The 17,958-nt window shown below is 47.6% G+C and overlaps 1 long non-coding RNA gene across 1 annotated transcript; it reads left to right on the top strand.

The window, feature by feature from the left end:
- Positions 1–1,416: 1,416 nt before the first annotated feature.
- On the top strand, positions 1,417–3,369 carry LOC149916628 (uncharacterized). The gene is made up of 2 exons (XR_016469467.1): positions 1,417–1,894; positions 2,447–3,369. It is a non-coding gene; the product is annotated as an uncharacterized LOC149916628 (long non-coding RNA).
- The last annotated feature ends 14,589 nt before the right edge of the window (positions 3,370–17,958 follow it).

The following is a 17,958-nucleotide window of genomic DNA, read 5'->3' as shown; positions in this document are numbered from 1 at the left end:
ACTGAATGGGGTATTTATTTACATAGGTATGTGGCACACGGGGCAGGATCGATCTCCGAGCCCTATGAAATTGCCATTACCCCCTTAGAACGTTACGAGCAGATTATTGCCCATCGGAACGTGACTCTTCAAGTCCTAAAAATAATTGAACTCCAGGATTATTTTTATTTAATCCGGTCAATGACAAATGCATTGTAATTCCTACAAAGCAGAAATAGGAACTAGAAGCCGAACCCAACTGCTTTTTCTCCCCTTCTCTATTTCTTTTTAATGAGCATTTCCCCTTTTCTTCCCCCATTCTTCTTCCTTTCAGAAGTCTCATCAACCCCTCTGAATTTTGAGGCTCTCTCTCCTTCTTTCCCTTCCAACCACTTCTCATCACAAAATGCCGTTCTTTTCCCTGAGATTTGCCCTCCTTTCTCCCTTAGGACAAATTCCCGTCTCAACAAGTCACCCCGGGAGGATCCCCAGCTACGGCTGTGTTCAATTCCCTGCTCACGGGGTGATAAATGGCACTGTGGCAGTGTTACACGTGGGCGAGCAGCCAGGTTTCCCTTCCAGCCCACCCTGTCTGGGACAGGGGGACGTGCTGCTGCTCTGCCTTGTGCCTCCATGTCCCTGAGGGTCACCCAAATGCTTAAAGGGTAAGTAGGGCCCATGGCAGCCCTAAGGCTTCCCCAAATCCTGCTCACTTTTACATATATATATTTATTTATATTTTTTCATTCTTATTTTTGTAATAGTTTGGTTTTATTATGACAACATGTTAAATAAGCAGCCTCAGGCTGGAGGAAGGAATGCGGAGCTCCTTGCCGAGATGTGAAAACCCTGCACTCGTGCTGCCTTGCCCCATGCTTGCTGCAGCCCCGGTGTGCCCCAAACAAAGCTCTCAGTGGTGCCAAGGGAAGGGGCCGTGCGTGCACCCCAAGCCTCCATCTCCCACCTGGCCCCACAGAGAAGCCCTCAGCAAGCTGAGTTTGTCTGTCCAGGCTTTGGGCAGAGCTGTACGGTGGCAAAGCAGGAGATGCCCCAACCTGGAGAGACGTGATGGCATTTTTTTTTTTTGCATTATCCTAAGTTCAGTTTTAAGCCTTTCTGTGATTTCTGTTTTCCTCTGGTGTGTCCCCCTCACCACGAGGATGTTCGGCAGCAGGGTTAATGCCCTCCTGCTAATTCCTTACATAACCCTGTGGGCTCAGATCCTCAAAAGTATTTCTGTGCCTTCCTCCCTTGGAAATCGGGGAGTTTAATTGTCTGCTAAAATTATGGCATTTTGTTTTGAAAGCAGAGCAGGAAATAACCAACTTGGTTTTTATGAGCTTTGTTTGCCTCTCTGTGGTCACAGAGCACTTTTATGTACCTTTTACAAATAAATTCAGGGGTAAATAGCCCAGTGACCAGAATGCAGATGGGTTTGTAGAGTATGACCAGAGAGAAATGTGTGCCGAAGGAGGTGAGGGGCTTGGCCTCCTCTGATCCCCTTTGGCAAAATATGGGTGAGACAGTGGTACGGCACCAAAAAGATGCTGGAAGGAATAACCCATTAAGGGCTGCGAGATGCTGAGATAGGAGAACTGTAGAGATCACAGCAGTGAGATGCCATCTATTACAGACAACCATCGCACAGCTGACTGCATCTCCCTCTCTGGAAATGGCTCCGTTCTTAGTTTCATTTTTGGCCATGCGACCCGATAGGAGTCCTCTCCCTCCTCAGCATTTGTCCCCTTCAGATATTTCATGCAACACAGAGGAAGGAGGAAGCAGAATGCCGTGACATTGAGGTTTATTGCTGATTCTGCTCACGTCGGTTGAAATCAGTCACTAAACCTCAGCCGGCAGAACCCCGTGCGCTGTGTTTTTCTTGCCTAGGTAATCGCGATGGCAGCAGGGGGAGGTAAGTAGAAGGGGAAAGGACTGATTTTATTAGGTGTTAGAGGAGCTTATTAGAAAACGGGGGGAAAAAAATGCAATAAAATTATAAAGATGTGAATTAAAACAAGTGATGAAATCCAGTCCCTGCTGACGGCAAGGGGAGACCTCTCTCCGCACGCACCCTTTCTGGGCTTGGAAGATGCCCAGGCATTGATAAACGTTTTATGAGAGCCCGGCTCGGCTGCAGCGCGCAGTGCATCGCTCTGGGAGGAAAACCCCCAGGTGCAGGGTCAGCCCCTCGGCCTCGTTGGGCTTGTTGTCAAACTGCAGCCTACCTGCATTATTTTAAGCCAATTAAATTAATTGCTCGAGCAAACGATGCTTTCAGACCCAAGGTACTTTTTGCCCCCTTTTTTTGTACCGGAGGGCTCATGGAACGAGGCTGGGGCTTGGTTTTGGCAGCTGGGGAGCACGTGTGATTTATGCAAGAAACAGCAGTGGGGTTGGATGCTGCAAGACAAATATTTGGTTAATTTTTGTAATTATTAGTAATAACAATACCCTGCTCTCTCAGGCACTTTTCGTCTCCGAGTGTTTGTGAGTGAAGCCAAACCATGCAGCTCTGCTCTCGGGGCTGCAATTACCAACATTGTGCACATGGAAAGTGAAGCTGGAGGAGGACCAGCCATAGCCAGGCGCTTGGGGAACACGTCCTGTGAGATAAATGTCTGTCCTTGTGATGTGGTGAGCTGGGGAGGTGCTCCCCTCCAAGGGCACAAAGCATGGATGAAGCTGCCCATGCTACAGCTCCTTGCCCCTGGTGTCAGGACCAATGGGGAGAGATGGTTTTGTGCTGTTCTCCTTCCAAGCTCTCCTGGTGCCTGGGCACTAAGAGGCCATGGAATCAGGATGGTTCCTCAGTGGTGGAGAACAGGAAGACCAGATGGGCAAATGGCCTGCTCAGCACAGCTCTGGGCCAACATATCCTTTTGGAAGCTGCCAACTTGCCAGCATGGCTTCTGGTTTCTGACTGCCCATTGCAGGACATCTTCTCACTCATGGTTGTTGTGCTTCTTCCAGCTTTCACCCTACATGTGTGCATTGAATCCCCACCACCAACTTAGGTCAGCTCTCTGCCAGAACATAGGATTGTGGAATCATTAAGGTTGGAAAGACTGATAACATCATCTACTCCAACCATCAGGCCATGTGTGTGACTGCTGTAGACCATGTCACTCAGTGCTGTATCTCCACAGTTCTTGAACACCTCCAGGGATGGTGACCCCCCCGCTCCCAGGGCAGCCTGTGCCGATGCTTCGCCACTCTGAGAAGAAATTTTTTCCTACAGCATTGAATGCTGTGATTCATAAGGGCTCTCCCAGTCTGCTTCTCCCTTTAGGAGGCTCATGTTGTATTATCTAGCATCTAAAACTAAGTGGAGTAAAAGCCCAAAATCTAATTTTGAAAATAATAATAAAAGAAGATTTAATAATGTGTCATCTCTGTTCTATGCCACTCTGGTGAATCATAACCGTTTGTTACAAGTGAGTTTCATGGTTTAGGCCCCTACTGCCAGCACAGAACCCTGAGCCCAGCGGATCATCAGAGCTTTGACCTGCGGCAAGCATTCAGTCACCTCCGTGCATCTCAGATCCCAGCTGACCCGGTGCTTCGCTTTTTTATTATCTGTGCACAATCTCTCCCACTGTGCCAAGAGTTCTGTGTTCTTCATTTCTCTTCCATCTCTGATACCACAAAGTCAAGTGAATGTCTTCAAGGAAATCTCAGTAATAAAACCTATTTCCTCCTCCCTGCTGCAAAGAGAAAGCGGAGTAATAGTTTCTTTATCCATCGGGGACCGGTTAATGCCTCACTCCTCATCATCACCAAATGCAACTAATAAAGGAGTAAAGGAGATTTGGCAGTTTAATGCAGCAGCTAATTTTGTGCCTGCTGCTCTGCCAGAAAGTATTTTCACTTTTGGGTGATGCCAGAATAGCAGAGCTGATTAATTAGCTTTCTGTTGAGCAGGAAGAGCTCAGCTAAGATGCCTGCAGCCCCTGGACAACACAGGCATTGGCCAACCTTGTTAGTAGCAGCATTCCTAGTATCTTGAGGTTTCATTAATCTTCAGCAGGTGAGTGTTTCGATAGAGGCATTTAGACTCACCTTCCTTTCCAGAGGTTTCATGGCAATGCCTTAAGAGTTTGTGGGACCAGGATCTTATTGAGTACATCCACAGGCAGAGAAACTGTCTCCAAGCACTCAGTGGGTGGGATCCAGCAGAGCAACTCCCTTGGCCTTGGTTGGGCCTCCATAGACACTGTGACATAATGGTAACACTGAGAATTTCCCTCTCTCAGTTCCCATGTGTATGGGGCTACCAAGGAGCATGGAAAGTCAAAGGAACCTTTGGGAAATGTGAGTCTTCTTTTTGCTGACCCTGCAGCAGAAGGTGGATAACTGTTTTTTATGATCTAGTTAGGATGGATGGGTTAATTACTGTCATAGAGTCCTTCGAGATTTCACTGCAATCACGCAGTGCTTTTATAGAGTGGCTTTATTATCCTCACACAGCATTGCTGCTTTATTCGAGGTGTTGCTGTAGGAAACACTGGCAGCAGAGGGGAAGGCCCCTTTGATCCCACCTCCCCAAATGCTGCTTTGCTGGGAATAGGGCAAGCTGTGTCTGGCTGGGTTCTCTGCAGCCCTGATCTGCAGTTTGCTGCTGATTGCAGCCAGAGCCAGGTGCTGGGCAAGTGCAGTATCTTGCAAGGACCCAGAACAGCTGAAACTTGCCATTTCCAAATGCGCAAATGCTGAATTGTAACAGGGAGTGAGAAGACCTTGATCTAACAAAGGAAGTGAGATGTTTCAATGGGTACAAAGTAGCCAGTATAGAACTGGGCTAGGAACATGACAAGGTTGCAGCTGGCTGGTGCTGGGGCAGAAACTGCTGGCACGGTGTGCTTACGTGCAGTGCTGATAAGGGAGAGCAAACACAGCAAACGAAGCAGGTTTGGTTTTGCACTTTTCCGGAGCAAAACCCTTTTCCATTTAAGACACAACTGTGCAAGTGTCTCCATCACGCTTTGTGAACAGAGGAAATAAATTGCTTTTCTGCCCCAAACCATTCATCATTGATAGGGATGCTCCAGGCAGCACAGCGCCCTTGGGGTGCACAGGGGGTGGGATGGCACTGCAGGTTGGAAGGGCTGTGGCACCGGGCATCGGACAGATGGACATGTGCAATGCAGACAGACATACAGATGTGCCAGGAAGGCACAGCACAGCCAGGGCTGTGATGGCAACACGCTGGCTGTTTGTTTTACAGCACGCGGCCAGGATTGACAAACCAACTCACCTTGATTTCTCTCTCTCTCCCAGATGCTATCTCGCAATGTCTCAATCCCATTGTTCCAGCCCGACCTGCCAGATAGGAGACAGCTTGTGCACTGCTGGGACAGGGCTTGGCGGACAGTGGGGCCAGCTGGCAGGTAGCCTGGCTGCCAGGGGACAGATCCTTCCACTGCGGCATTCACGGGATTGGGAACTTTGCTTTTTCATCTGAAGAACTTGTTGGTTTTAAAAATAGCACAGCCACGGCTTATGCTCCCAGGAATGTCTGGGATGGAGAAAATGGAAATACATTTTTCCATTCCTGGTGTAATTGGCACTGGAAAACCCAAACAGCATTTGTCCTGTTGGACCTCCCCAGTCCTACACCTCCTTCCCACCCAGAGCAGCTGAGTGGGTCCTGTGATCCCACAGCAAGCAGGTTGATCTGAAGGTGTCTTTGGGCCAAACCCATGAAAACCCATACACCTGCTCAGTTCTGAGAGCACGAGTAATTACAGAGACTGAAAGCTCTTTTTCTATCATTTAGTAGTATGCACTCTTACCCATATGCTCTCTTTCCCTATTATCTCAGTGTCTTGTAAACATTAATGAATAGTTCTCAGGCCCCAGCACACTACTTCATTGTCTCACTTGCAGGTCACAGGGAATGATTAAAGTGATGGGAAAGGAGGGGGGGGTGGATTTAAAAATGCTTTTTTTTTTTTTTTAATTAATGGGGTTTTTTTTTTGCCCAGCTTCTGGAGGATGGGAAATTCATGCTACTTTTGTGGTGCTTTTTTGAGATGTTTCAGAAAATATGAACTATTTCCAAAGCTGCTCTGTTCCGTGCTGCTCCAAAAGATTCATGGCAGCTGTTAGCAGTATCACCAAAGCTTGCTGCTACTGAAGAGTTAATGCACATGGCTATAAAATGGACTTTCAGGCCATTTCGGAAGAAAAACTATTTCCTTTCACTTAACTTACCACTGAGAAAAATGTTGTTCCTCGCCTTGGCTTCCCGATGTTATTAACCACTGCTGTGTTCCATGGGGACTTGGGGCTGGCTGAGATCCACCTGGGTTGTGCTGTGCCACCACCTCCTGGCACCCTTTGGAGGGTGTAGGGGAGAAGATGCTGCATTCCCCGTCAGAGAACAAAGCCCTGAAGAGCTGATCTCTCTGCAGCCACACAGCCGAAAAGCTGGCCTTGTGCTGGGAGTGATATTTTTGTCCCTGGATCCATGACCTGGACGATGGAGTTGGGGCAGAGCTAGGGGATGGGTTCCCCTACCTGCAGACTGGGGTCTGTAGGATTACAGATGGTGGAAGGGGGATGACTCAGGATGAAGGGCAGCCAGAGAAGCTGTGGATGCTCCATCCCTGCAAGTGTTCAAAGTCACCTTGGGTAGGGCCCTGGGCAGCCTGATCTGGTGGATGGCAGGAAGTCCATGGCAGGGAGTTGGAACTGGGTGGGCTCTGAGGTCCCTTCCAATCCAACCATTCTATGATGCTGTGATTCTGTGTTGGAACTGGATAGTCTTTGAGGTCCCATCCAACCCAAACATTCTATGACTCTACGATCCACACACCTTCATCCAGGCACTGGGATGGGTTCTTAGCAGGGAGCTGTTGGGTGGGAGTGTCCAGCTGAGATATTCCCAGGCTCAGGGCTGGGTGAAAATATTTCACCTGAAACTCCCCCTGTGTGAAAAATGCAAATTTGGTGACAAATAGTTGAGAGCATTAGTGTTGGTTGTGCTAAATGGTTTGTCCTGAGAAAAAAAACATCCCAAGAAAGTACATTTGCAATGTTTATTTGAGTTTGAAATTCCCCTCCATTTTACTTGTAAATTGCTCCAAATCAAAGTGCAGCATTTTCTCCTCACCTTTCACGTATGCTGTAATTTAAATAAATAGTTCTAGCTGCAATCTGAACTAATTCCCTCCTTCCTGACTTTTCAGAACTATTCATAAAAAAACACAACCCCAAATTCATTTTTTCATGCAGCTCTTCTCAGAACCATTAGACACATTAACAGCCACCACATAAATGAAACCACAGGCTATCAATGCTTTCAGACAGCTGTATTTCCCACCAGACATTTGCATAGCACCACCTTTGTAGCACTCTGAATTAGTCTACCAATATTTTGGGGGGGGGGAGAAATGCAAGTTACTGTTATTAGATCTGGAATTAGGAGACTGAAAGTCCCCAGGTAAAACCTATTATCCAGTCACAGGTCAGCACTCCTGGTTCTGTGCAGGCACTGAAGGACCTTCATTCCTCACTCCTTCTCCCCATCTGTCATCCACTTTTCCTAAACCATTTATTTCATCTCAGGCAAAGCCATCCTGCTAATAGATCTGATCCAAAGAAGGGCTGAAAACATCTTTTCAGCATCCAGACGTGACCTTTCGGAGGGATCCAGCTGCTATCTCTGCAAAATTCCCATTTTTGCCACCACTTAAGATTTTCATCAGACTCCCATCGAACAAAATGTGCCTCTCAGCAGCTAGAAGCAGCAGCAATTCAGCCTTCTGGGCAGGGATTTGTCTGCATCAAGGAAATCCTCTTGATTAGAGAGCAACAGATATTTTTTCCCTATACCATATACTTCTAGTGTGCTCCCCCAGCTCATTTCCCCTCCCCTCCATGGAAGAAGAAATAAAGAGCAGAAAAGAGAAAATAACAAAAATGAGAATTGCTTTTCCTGCAGGAAGCTGTGCTCAGGAGGTGCAGGAGGGCAGCGACTTCAGGTTGGATATAAGGAAAAGGGTGGCGGTGCACTGGCACAGGCTGCACGGGGGGGGTGGAATCACTGTCCCTGCAGGTGTTCAAGAACTGTGGAGATGTGGCCCTGAGGGAAATGGTTAGCGGGCATGGTGGGGATGGGTGATTTTAGGACTAGGTGATCTTACTGATCTTTGCCAGCTTTAATGATTCTGTGATTCTGTGGCTTGATGTGTTAGACCCATGGAAATGCATGGCTTTGCTTTTCCTGCAACAGTGAGCATGAGGGAATGAAATTTGATGAGGAGAAAGAAGGTTTAGAGATATTCTCTTGATGCCATGGGCATTGGCAGTCCAGCTCAGCTCCTCCTGCCCTGGGAGAGGTGATGGCACTGCAGTTCCTATCCTTTTGAGGGCTGGAATTCTCCCATTTTCCCCAGCTACCTTTACTGCCTATTTTTACCTTCAGAACCATGCAGAAGTTCGAGTCTTGTCTGTCTCAGGTAGAATGGAGCATCTTGATTGAACAAGGAATCTCCTGAGCAAGAGTGCAAGATTGAGCAAAGCCCAGTCCAGGTGTCACCAAAACCTGCTGCCAAATCTCAGTTGCTCGGAACTTTGTCCCTGAGCTGTCCCCTGGCATGTCCTGCAGGGAGCCTGGGCCTTTTCCAGACTGTACACTCCCAGGTTTTGCCCAGGAGAGCCTGGTCCTTGCAGAGCTCATTTGCAGGATACTTTGCAGGATAATCCTCTGCAGGGTGCTTTTCTCAGGGAACAAGTCTCTTCTTGAGGACAAATGTCCTGAGAGGGTCCTTGAGAGGATATTGCATTGCCATACTCAACAGGGACAACATTCTGCATGGAAAAGGTCTCTCTAAGAGGGCTTAGCATCCCCCCGAGGTGTGCAGGTTCCACAGAGACATGCTGGCTGCTTAGAAACTTTCAAATTCTGAAACTTTCCACTCGTGTCAAGGGAATAATGAAAACCAAGCTCTGCTCAACAGGTTCTCAAATTTAATCACTAAAAAATGTCAGCTTTAATCCCAACCCCCATGAATACTCCACTATATCAACTTCATGTTGACGCTCTGAAGTCGGGTAGTCTTTAAAGGCTTCAGACTTCTATAATTAAAAGGATTTAAAGTTATAGAAATGTATAAATTTTGTTCTCTCTAGTTTCTTTCTCCTCCTCTGCTGTACAAGTCAATGAAGTCATACAAAGCAGGTGTAATAGAAAACAAACCCAGAGATCTCCCTGCTGAGAAATGTTGTCTGGCAATGGAATTTTTTTTTTTATATATATTATTATTATTATTATTTCAGCAGGAGGAAATAGTGACATCAAAATGATATTGTAACATAGTTGGCACTAAATGAGTATAAAGTGCCCTAGATGACAGCCCATCATCTCACTTGCCTTCTGTGCTCTAGGTGATGAAAATAAACCGCTTGTCACATAGACCAGAAATGTATCTCAGAGCTTGCGTGAGATCTGGGAACTTCACACCTTGCAGTTGTACTGAATGACTGTTGCACTGAATCTCCCTCTCACCACAAGACATTTCAGAAGCATCCCAGTGGTGGTCCCACTGGCCAAGAACCACATCCCAGCCACACGCAGAGCACAGCCTGGGGAGAAGATGGGGAAGGCAGCTGAGAGCATCACCTTGTGTCATGGCTGGAAGCTGCTCAAAACACTGCAGCAGCTTGAGGTGACCTCTCCCCATCCTCTGACTCTGATCCTCACCTCACTGCTTCCCACGTCAGAGCTCAGACAGCCCTCACTAATCTCACGTTCATCTTCCCACCTCTGGGCCCCTTGCTGTTCTGCAGGTCTTCCCTGCTGGGTCACATTGGTTCCCCCTGCTTTGCATGGATCTGCATGGTGAGGGCAGGGGGTAGCCACACGTTCCTCTCTGCCTTGCCTCTGCCCTGAGCGGGTTGGAGGGAACCAGCTGAGAAGGAATTGGGTGACTCCTTCAGCCCTGCAGAGCCAGCTGACCTCCTGCAATGTTCCAGCTGTGACAGAGGAGACATCCCTGCTGTGTTTTGCCAGTTCCAAGGACAAAGCACAGTGTGACAAACAGGAAAGAAACCCAGAGAAACCCAACCACTTGTCTGAAAACTCCAGGACCTTCAGGACTGACTCAGGTTGGTCTTCGTGTTCGAGTGCCGAATGATTGAGCAAGAACTTGATTTTATCAGATGGAGGTTGTCCATTCTCTATTCCAGCAGGGATTTCTTCGGTTATTATCTATTCATGCATTTAATTTCTTTAGAAACAGCATCTGCCCAAAAGCTCTGGGCAGCCTGCCATTCCTGCGATGTACAGAGTGTACTTGTTATTGAACCTGGGAGTGCATTAGCTTCTGATCAGCCCTTGGTCTTGCAAAGCATTTTCCATATGCTTAATGTTGTGCGTCTTTGTGAGTTATTCAGAGAAACAAAGCTAAGTTTGCCGTTTCTCTTTGTGTGCTACAGTGGGTCACATTCTGATCGCTTGCAGATGCTGTATCATTCTTCCCCTGCTCTGAAAGGCACAAGAGCACACCGCACCTGGACCCCACCTGGACCACACCTGGATACGTGCATCTGGGAACTGGTTTAAAACCAGCATCTGCCTCAGCCTGGGCATAGCTTGCACATCAGTAAGGCAACTCAAGCTTTTCAGGGAGCTCCACTGAAATGACACACAATGTCCTTCTACTGTTTCCTGTGCAAAACCAAACATTTCGCTTCGCACAATTCTTATTTTCTGACAGGAAAACCACCTAGAAGAAAAAGGATCCCCAGGAAGCCCTGATCTAGAAAAGGACAAGCTCTTTGTACAAATGCCCAGAGGCCTCTAGAAATATTTCCAGCGGTAATAACAACCAATAAAGCCTATTTGATACCTTTGCGACCAGCTGAACTTATGCAATCACTCTGCTTCTTACATAATGCTGGCAAAACGCCACCCCCTCCCTGTTCTGGAAGAACCAATCTGACATGTTAGAGGAACACGATTGGAAAGCTTGGCCCGGGCCATTACTTTGCTGGAGCACTTAAAGGACGTGTGGAATAGACTCGAGATGCCATGAAATAATAGCCCAAGTCAAACAAGTTCTAGGCCTCTTAATGCGCCTTGATCTGGCCACTGAACACACCTGTTCCCAAACTGGGGTGACACGTTGCTCCGTCCTCCGGGGTGGACCCAGGTGTGGTTTGGCAGCTGAGGGGAATTGCTTTCCTGTGGGCTATGCTCCCAGTTTATAAAGGAATCAAGCAAGCTGAGAATCATGGAATCATTCTGGTTGGAAAAGAGCTCTAAGATCATCGAGTCTGACCATCAGCCCATCCCCACCATGCCTACTAACCGTGTCCCTCAGTGCCACGTCCCACAGAGAACATCCAGAAGTTGCTAAAAGACTTTGAGACACTCAGAAAAAATAAAAAACACACACAAAACATCGAACCACTTCAGGTGAGGTCCTGTGGGACAGCAGATGCACAGCAGGGGACACACATCCCCCCTCCCCATCTGCCCCAGGCCCAGCACTGGAGCAAGCAGAGTGATGCTGGGCTATGGATCTTGGTGCACTACAGGGCCCGCATCGAAGTGAGCGCTTTGGCATAAACACTGGGGGTGGGGAGGGTGGCTGGGCGCAGGCAGGCTCAGACCTGTACAATGCTGGCAGCCTGGATCCATCTGCAGGGTTTCTGATTTCAAGAGCAAAACATTCTGAGAAAGCGCCCGTGTTGGGCACCGTCACCATCACTGCATGCCATGGGGACCGCCGTCTTCCTCAGCCCTTTTTCATTCATTTCTCCCAGTGTTGTTCTGCTGCACAGATGGAGTTATGGGCACAGGCTTTTAATGGAATAAATAGTTTGTGCTAAAAAAAAAAAAAAAATTATTGTGCAGTTATTGCCCTCTTAAATGTGCTCATAAAGGCTACAACAGGCGAGGGAGGAAATTACTGCTGACCACAGCTGGTCAGCTTCTGTGAGGGCTCCATCCAAGCTTGGTGCTTCACAAGTATCTTTTCAAGATGTCATCTCATGAAATTTTATAAGCGTGGTGGGAGCAGGTGGGGTCAGTACCATAGTGGGAGAGGAGCAAGGTGATGCCTGGAACAGGCATGCTGATTCTGCAAGCAGTGCTCTTGCCCACCGTGCCATTCCTTGCCGTGCCACGCCATGCCGTGCTGTGCCATGTTGAGCCATGCTGTGCCGGGGAAACCACGCTCTGGAGCAGATCCCTGACCACTTCATTCACTGCAGATCTCGTGGCGTTGGTTTTCATGAGCGCTCAGGTGCCGGCCTCAGCGGCCAGGCCAAATTACTCGTGGGTTGCAGACAGAAGGCCACCGAACAGGTTTGAAGGGATGAGGAAACATTTAGGTCATTTTTATCCAGAGCGCGTCTGCTATCTCTAGATCTTGCCAAGTGGGCACGCCACCAGGAACAGGAGGTGAAGTGAAAGAAACAACAATGCCAGGGTTTTTTCCTATTTTTTTTTTTCACCTTCTCTCTGCCATTGGTTTCAGTGAGATTACAGCAAACACATATCTGAATGCACGTGGCACTATGGAGATGTGGGCTGCTTCAGGGGAAGGGACCCAAGCTGACTAGTTGGGTGGAAACTAAACTCAGCTCTAGACCTGTCCATCTGCACGGGGTCAGCTCCCCACTATGGGTCTGCACTAAGGGGGATGTGGGAAAGGGCTGAGCCCATCTTCAAGGCTACTCACAGGGTGTGAAGTGAGTGAATCCATTCAGGTCCCAAACACTGCATTGCTGAGGACAGAGTAGGGATGTTTATTTTTATCCCTTTTCATTTCTTCTTGCTCTTGGAGCAGTGTGGGCTGTACACACGGTGTAGGATGTGAGCACATACTGTACATCTGAGGTGAGATGAAACACAAATATGCCTTTTCATAATAGCATTTACACCTGGAAGAGAAGACCGGTTTATTACCTTGGTAAACAAAAGTTAGAATTCAAGCAAAGTACAAACTTTGCCCCGGGCCATTCTGACAGCGCACCTTGTGTTTGCAAACTCGGCTGCTAATGCACAGCGTGAAGCAACGGGGCCACCTCCAGCCCTCCCCCAGCCCGTCTCCTAAGCCCAAAGTTGAAAATTTCATTATTTTTTTGGAGTGGGTGCTGCTAGGAGGTGCCCTGCACCCTGCCCATGCCCAGTGGGGTGGCAGTTGTCGGTGGGGAGGGCTGTGAGTGGCACCTCTCTGTTCTGCACTGGACTCTGTGTCTCTCTGCAAAGGGTGAGGATTGTGAGGCGTGGAGGTTTAGCAACACGTGCAGTGCCAAATTGAGGCTTGTGCAGCAGGGATATGCTAATGGAGGAGAAATACCTACAGTATTTCTTTTCACGACACCCTCAAGGACCTGGAAAGATACTGAAGTTCTGGGGGGTTTCCAGAGAAGGACAACAAAGCTGAGAAGGGTCTGGAGAACGTGGCTTATGGGGAGCAGCTGAGGGAACTGGGATGTTCCAGTGTGGAGAAGGGGATGCTCAGGGGAGATATTATTGCTTTCTACAGCTCCCTGACAGGAGGTTGTGGCGAGGTTGGGGTCGGCCTCTGCTCCCAGGTAACAGGGATTGGATGAGAGGTGATGGCTTTAAGTTGCACCAGGTGAGGATCAGGTTGGATATTAGGAAAAGTTTCTTCCCAGAAAGAGCAATGAGGCACTGGAACAGGCTGCCTGGGGGGACTCACTATCCCTGGAGGTGTTTGAGAAATATGAGATAGGGCACTGAGAGATGTGGTTAGTGGGCATGGTAAGGATGAGTCACTGATTGAACTAGATGATCTTGGTGGTCTTTTCCAACCTTAATGATTCTGTTATTCTTTGACTTGGCTGCATGGCTTTCTAGTATTGTAATACCTGGCCAAGGCCTGGGACCACTTTAAAATATCCTCATTATTTAGAATTGCATTCATGGCTCTAAATTCAAAAGCCTCCCAGGACGCCTTTCCCTCTCTCAGCAGCCAGATCAGCTCCCATGCTGCACAACGAAGGCTTGCGTTGCCCCGAGCCCCAGCTTACCTTGTTGCAGCCCGTGTGCTCTGCCAGCTGGGCAGGAAGAAGGGGATCCAGACAGATCTGAGAGGAGCTGGAGCAGCAGGATGTGTCTGGCACCACACTCCCAACCCATCAATCCTCAGCCATTTTTCTCAGTGCCAGAAGACAGTTTCTGGACCAGGCAGAAAGCTGGCTCTAGGCTGGACTGTCTGTGTTCTCATTAGGCAACACCATGTGCTAAGAGCAGAAAACTGCCAACTTTGCCTGGAAAAGGAGGAAAAAAAAAAGATGAATTTGTTGGGGTACAATCTACAGATGTCCTCAAATTCCTAACTCAAATATTTGGCCAAGAAAATCCCAACCTTTTTTGCAAGTTTTAGAGGTCCATGTAATTTCATCACTAGCTTAGCTTAAATCTGGAGACCAAAAAGGTGAATGTCAGAGAAGCTTTTGGCTTAGAATTATAGAATCATTAAGGTTGGAAAAGACCATTAAGATCATCAAGTCTAACCATCAGGATACACAGCCTACTGGAGGCACTGGATTTCTGGTGAGGTGGTTGTCCCCTTCAGTAGCACTTCCTGACCCACCTATGGAGACTGTTAGCAAGGCACTGCGTATCTCACCAGGCCCTGCATTTCACCGCAGGTCACTGCTTGCTTCTCTTATGGCTTAAACACTTTCTTCACTCTGTAGAGGAGCTGTGTCACCAAGAGGAACTTGGCCTTTGAAGCAGCTTGCCCTTTCCTAGACTACAGCATTGCTGCTGATTGTTTTATTTAGCTCTGCTGACCCCAGAAACCTCCAGGATCACTTTAAGAAAACAAAACGTGGGTTGGCTGGATGCAAATCCTCTGGGCATTTATTCTTAGAGTCCCATGTCTCCAGTAGAAGGGTCTTGTTCTACCTTGTGTGAGCACAGCTAGCAGAGCGTGGCATGCACATTGTGACTTATCTGAACTGCAATCTCTTTGAGCTGCTAGGAAGGCACCTTCTTGTATGCTTCCAAGGGAAGTAAACTACCACCCTGAATAGTGAGAAAGTGACTTTTACCATCACATTTTATCAGAGTTGTTGACTTCTACCGGTTTGCATGCAGTGGGGCATCACTCACTTGAAAGCAGTCACTGCCACAAAAGTACAGGCCCATCTGTAGACCTTGGAACACAACACTGAATTCACCTGACGTGTCAAATCCAGGAATGACTCTCAGTGGAAACAAAACATCCATATAAATACGTTTTCAAGTGCACACTGCCCAGGTGGGGCTCCTTGGGGAATTGCCTTAAGTCATGATGGTAGTGGTGAGATGCCAGTGAAAAAATGCCCACTCAGCGCTCTGATCATGGCTTCTGGTGACCCATTCACTTTGCTGGGTTACAAGAAAAAGTCATCGGGGTTAAAATTAATCTGAATATAGCAACCCCATTTATATAACTGTGATTTCAATTTGTTGAATGATGGCTTTGGCTGTGTTTATTGCAAGGTCTTAAAAATTCTTGGAAGATGAGTACTTACAGAAATTAAATGCATTTCTGCATAGGATTTGTTCAACCACATCAAACATGCCTAAGTACACACTGTACAACTGTGGGGCTCAGTTCTGATCAGAGATATAAGGTTCCCCAATGTCACTGCTGCAGCAGAATGACATAACTTTGCCTGGCTGCTCGAGTCCCTTTGCTTGAGTGATTAAAAACAAGACCATGCAAAGGAACAAATATAGCTGAGGCGAAATTCTGCCTGGCTTATGAGAGATTGCAAGCAAACCTCATAGATCACTTCCATCTCTAACTTCTTCAGATACTGCCGTGATTCTCTCATCTTGCCAAATAGGTGTGTCAGTATACTTGCATTTGCAATGGGCTTAGAGGTGAACTGAGCTACATCCAAACCTGTTTGAGAGCAGTTGCGTGAGCTGTGGGTTCTGGTCGGTGTTACATCTGTGCCTCCAATTTGCACATCTGTGAGTGTTACCAGTTTTGAATGTTTGCTCCATCTCTTTGCACATGAATAGCCATGGGTTATGGGATCTGCAGTTTCCCAGTGGTGGAGGGTCTGGGTGTGTCCTGCAAGAGAGCCCATTTCCCTGTGTTCAACCTGAAGTTTGTTTCTGCAACATCTCTCCAGAAAATCCTCAACTGGAAACAATGCAGTGAGTGGAAAAAAACCCTTGCTTTTGTGCGCTGGAGCGACACCATGATGACTGGGCTCAAGACAAGATGGGACATATTCCACTGATTGCATTGGCCCTTGCAGCATTTGCAACAGCATTTTGCTTGAGCTCCTGACACCTGCATGTGGCAATAAGGACAGCTTCAATGCCTCAATAAACACATCGCACCTGTGCAACACTTCTGCACAGCTGCCTTGAGCTTGGCCAAAGTATGACATGGATCATGGTGCACAGCAGCATTGTTCAGCATTCCCACAGTGGATCTCTTCTGCCAGAATATTGTTTTCTATCTGTTACTTACTAAATGTATCAATAATCGGATTTGTCTTGAAGCATAAAACACTGCCAGCAAATGCCTACCTTCCTAAGCTAATACAGAATGTTGGATAACTATTCAGTTTGCAGTTCACCATTTTGTAAATACTTAGACAATAACAGTAAGTACTTTCAGCTCTCTTAGGAAGATCTTTAAGTGTTACAGAAGGCAATCAATAAAGGTTTCACAACACGAGGGAGTCAGGCATTGCTTTGTTAACAGCACTGTTTGTTAGGAATACACTGAAAATGTCTCTGAATTAGAAAAACTTTGAAAACTTCTTGAATTTCTTTGAAGAACTTGCTTCCTTGTGGTGTTTGGCCAGGTTCAACAGGCTGCCAGCCTTGCAGAACAGATTCTGTGTTGTCCATGCCAGCAGCAAGAGGAGATAATTCTCAAGCGGACAGAAAGGTGTTGTTGAGGCACTGGCACAGGCTGCCCAGGGAGGTGGGAGAGTCACAGTCCTTGGAGGCGTTCAAGAAACATAGGGATGTGGCTCTGAGGGATGTGGTTATTGGGCATGGTGGGGATGGGTTGACATTTGGACTAGGTGATCTTAGTGGTCTTTTCCAACCATAATGATTCTACGATTCTATGATTCTGTGCAAGGGGAAATTGAGGAGGCTTGTTCTTCACATCTCCAAGATGTTTGCCCCGTCCCTGGAGGTGTTCAAGGCCAGATTGGATGGGGCCCTGGGCAGTCTGGTCTAGCATTAGGTGGAATGGTTGGTGGCCCTGCGTGTGGCAGGGGGGTTGGAGATTCATGATCCTTGAGGTCCCTTCCAACCCTGGCAATTCTGTGATTCTGTGAAGACTCCAAAGGCAATAGCAAGGGAATGTTAATTCAGAGACAAAGGAGTAACAAGGCTAGAGGTGCTCTGCAAGTGGTTGCCTGGTGATGGTAGCAAATCCATGTTAGGAGATTTCTAAGGAGAGGTGAGGTGATTCCCTCTCCACAGGGCTCAGAGTAGGTCTGTGCCTTGCAGAGCCCTCCCACTCCTCCCTGCCATTCTCTGGTCCAGCAGCCTCAGCTCTTTGCAGCCCAGCTTTCAGTGCTTACTGCCAGGAGCACTTCTCATCCAGCCTTATTTATGGTGAGTGATTGAGCGCCCAACCATCTGGAACTCAGCCCCAATGATCATGTCCTCTGCCAAAACAAATTGAAGCTAATTGGTTGGAAAAGGAGGAAGGTGAGAAGAAACGACAGCACAAACAGCAGCAGCGACAACAAATACCTCAACTCATCCCAACCTGCTGCTCGCAACAAATCATAAAGTGCTATTTAAAGTCCAGTTTTTCCAGCTGTCTGACAGGCTCGTTCAAGTTTGGCTTTGTAAGCATTCAGCACCACTGCCCAGGATGGACAAGGAATTGTAGAATCATAGAATCATTAAAGTTGGAAAGACCACTAAGATCATCTAGTTGAGCCATCAACATATTAAAGGTGACAAAACACTTCTGAAGGGCCACTGGAGGAGAGGGGGCCCATGCTCTCATT

The sequence above is a fragment of the Phasianus colchicus genome, chromosome 10 (assembly GCF_987193195.1).
Source record: "Phasianus colchicus chromosome 10, bPhaCol1.hap1.1, whole genome shotgun sequence".
Classification (NCBI taxonomy): domain Eukaryota; kingdom Metazoa; phylum Chordata; class Aves; order Galliformes; family Phasianidae; genus Phasianus; species Phasianus colchicus.
This window is presented reverse-complemented; position numbering and strand designations above follow the sequence as displayed.